Source organism: Myotis davidii, unplaced genomic scaffold (genome assembly GCF_000327345.1).
Source record: "Myotis davidii unplaced genomic scaffold, ASM32734v1 scaffold629, whole genome shotgun sequence".
NCBI lineage: Eukaryota > Metazoa > Chordata > Mammalia > Chiroptera > Vespertilionidae > Myotis > Myotis davidii.
Window position 1 is genome coordinate 303,192 of NW_006300210.1, and position 3,368 is coordinate 306,559.

General features: G+C 36.5%; 1 pseudogene; it reads right to left on the reverse strand.

The window, feature by feature from the left end:
- Positions 1-672: 672 nt before the first annotated feature.
- The window catches only part of LOC102770637, a 3,319-nt pseudogene continuing 623 nt past the window's right edge, over positions 673-3,368 (reverse strand).

Genomic DNA, 3,368 nt, shown 5'->3' on the forward strand with positions numbered 1-3,368 from the left:
GTTGCAGGCTTGACCCCCAGTAGCCAATCAATTATTCTCTCTCGTGGATATTTCTATTTCTTTCTCCCTCTCTAAGATCAATAAAAATATATTTTAAAAAATAATAATTAGACTTCATCATATCCATTATGAAATGCTTTATTTACTTTCTTATGCTCCAGTCAAAATAGGGAATGTCTATTTCTCAAGGATGATTAGATTTCACTTGATGATGAAGGAAAACACTGTAATTGCTTTCCTCTATAATTGTGTTGTGTTCACCAATGATAATGTTTATGGAGGTGGTAGTGAATTACTTAAAATATCTACCCAATAATCAGGAGTTCATATTTTACAATTATTACTATGTTATTCAATAATAAATGGTGGCCAAAAGGCATTTGGAGCCATAAAAAATGTGCCATTTAATGAAATTAAGACTCTGGTCTGCCAGGGCATTATACGCAATGACATGTTGCTTGAAGGAAGTCCACTTTGCTAGGAGTCAACAAACACTGGTGGGAAATAAATTTCTGTTTCAGATTTCAACTGCAGTTGTGTACAATATTGGACCTAAGGGCAAAAAACAAATGAGGTAAATGAATTTGTATATACATTCCATGATTTTCCAGCCATGTTATAATTAAAACTATAAAACATTGCCTTTAGCAAACAGCTTTTGTGGGAATTCTTTTACACAGCCTTATGCATGGCAGACACATTTTGTTTGTCTTCATTTCCTCTGGTACTGACTGCAACTGTGCTGAAAAAAGGCAAAATGCAATTTTTATATGGAACTGTTTGCAAGGAAGACAAATACTTTCAGGATGAGCTCACCCTGATTAGCTTCTGAAAAATAAAGACACTCCGAGGATACAAAACCAAAGTTTCCTTCATAGACCAGAGAAAAACCACCCTTGTGTTTTGAATGGGACCACTGAGGATCTGATGGTCACTACTTAGTCTGAGAATACCATACATAATACATGGGATTGAACAAATTCTAAGACACGTGGGTGGGTTTAGTTGAATCTCTACATTGTCAATATCTCTGTAAATATTTTATGCCTTATTATTAATGTGACTGTGTGTATCTCAACTTCTACTAAAATACAGAAGGCACCCACATCTTACTCTGACATCCAACCCTTGATGTGATAGTGGGAGCCAACTTCCCGAAGCTCCTGGATATATTCCCATATGAGAGCTGAGTCTCCTCCTACCCTGCAAGCACACTGCTCCTTCTCAGTCTCTGCCATTGGCTCTTCCCCTCCTTTCTGACATTTCACTCTCAGAATTTCTGAGGGCTCATCCTTTGTGCTTCTTCGCTTCTTCACATACTTTAGTTAATTTTATCCAGGCCCATGGCTTTTCTGTAGCCTTATGATCACCAACCCCAGACTCTCACTTGGTTCTAGACACTTCTATTTGTTTGCCTAGTTATCATGGCACACACATTTAACATGTTTGTAAAGAATTCCTAGTCTGTATTTCCACTCCCTTCCCCCGGAGTGTTTGCCATCACTTTTCCCCAGCAGCTCAAGACAAAAGTCTAGGGTCACATTTGTTTTTATATTTTTTTGGCATTTTTTTTTTTTTTTTACAATCCAAATACAACCCATTGACAAGTTCTGCTAAGATACTTTGAAATACATCCAGGATCTAATAACTTCTAATTGCTTCCATCACTGCTACTCTGTTCAAGTTGCCATCATGTCTGTGGTGACCAGGTGACCACAGCAGTGTCTCCTGCCTGAACTCATTCCTTCCACTCACTGTCCCACCCTCCCCACCATCCTCATCCTCATGTCTGTTCTCCAGAAAGTTTTAAAATGTGTACAAAATCACATTAAAATCAAATTCTTACAATGATTGAATAATTCAAAGTCTTCTTCATGGCCCCACAAGACCCTCTATGATGTGAACTCTAATTACCTGAGTGACCTTGTCTCCTTTGAATTCGCCCAGTTCATCCAAGCCCAGCCTCTCTGAATGGCTGTTTCTTGAGCACTAAGCTTTCTTTGCAGTCTTTACATCTGCTCTCCTCCTCAAACAGACCATGCCCGATTATCCAATCTTATTTGTGGAGTCTAAGGAACAAAACGAATTGACCAACAGCATTAGACCCAAAGCATGGAGGCTTGGAACAGACTGACATACCTTGATGTGGGTGTTGGGGGGACAAGAAGAGATAAACTTATATGCATAGTCCATGGACATGGGCAATAAAGTAGTGAAGACCTAGGGGATTGGCAGGGGCTGGGAGGAGAAGGATAAGGGGAGGAGGGACAATGGGAGATATCGGTAACACTATCAATGATAAACCTATATTTAAATAAATAAATAAATAAGAAACTCTATTCTTACTTGGCTTTCTTTATCTTTATATCTCTTAGAAAGTCCTCTTTCAGAGGAATTTTCTATTATACATATAGTGTATTTGCTTAATTAGCTCTCTCCCTCAATGGTATGTAAGTTCCATAAGTACCTGTACTTTGTTTTGTTTGCCACTATATCTTCATGCCTAGATCACAGCCTGACAAATAAGAGGTTCTCAAACATTATTTACTGAATAAGCATACAATTTTCTTTTTGCCTCTTCTCTAAACATCAACACACAATTCAGCCTCCTCTTGAAGAAAGCATTGCTATTAATCTTTATTTGATTACTCTAAGCCACTCTCATTCCTAAGCCCCACACAGACATATCACTTGAGCTTCATTCTCCTTTTGGTTGTCTTCGGTGTACTAAATACTTAAACAATGATTATCATTTTGAGAAAGAAGTTATTTTTAGTCTGAGACTGTAGATTCTGTTTGGATTACATATTTGTGCCAGTAGGTAAAAAGCAAAATAATTTTAATGAGGGTAACAGTTTCACAAAGAAAGCATAGCTTTAATGATAATAATTTTGTTTCAAATGAACCCCTTATTTTACTTCTCTTTCCTCTTTGTCCTGAACATACGCTATGTTTGTCTTCATTGCTGTTGAATGAAGTAAATAAAGGGAAAATCTTTTGTTACAGTCAGTGTTTTAAAATTAATATGTTGTTTTTACTTGTTTTTGTGTCACTCTTCTGATGCTTAGAGTTTGGTAACTACACAAATACCAAAATAAAGATGATGTGTTTATTCAAGTTTCTAGTCCTCAGAACTAAGCACAGTGCATTTGACTTTGCTCAGTTAATATTTTTGAATAGAATTCATTTGAGTTGTTCATCATTTGATGGCATCTTGATAATCACTAAATATTTACTATTACAATCCCATTATATTTATGACACATGCTGTTTATTTAAGGTTTCCTTTTTTTTTTTTATAATAAACACCTTTATTTCACTAAGATAGGAGGGATGAGGATTTATTTGCCTTTCTGGGCCTTGATTTT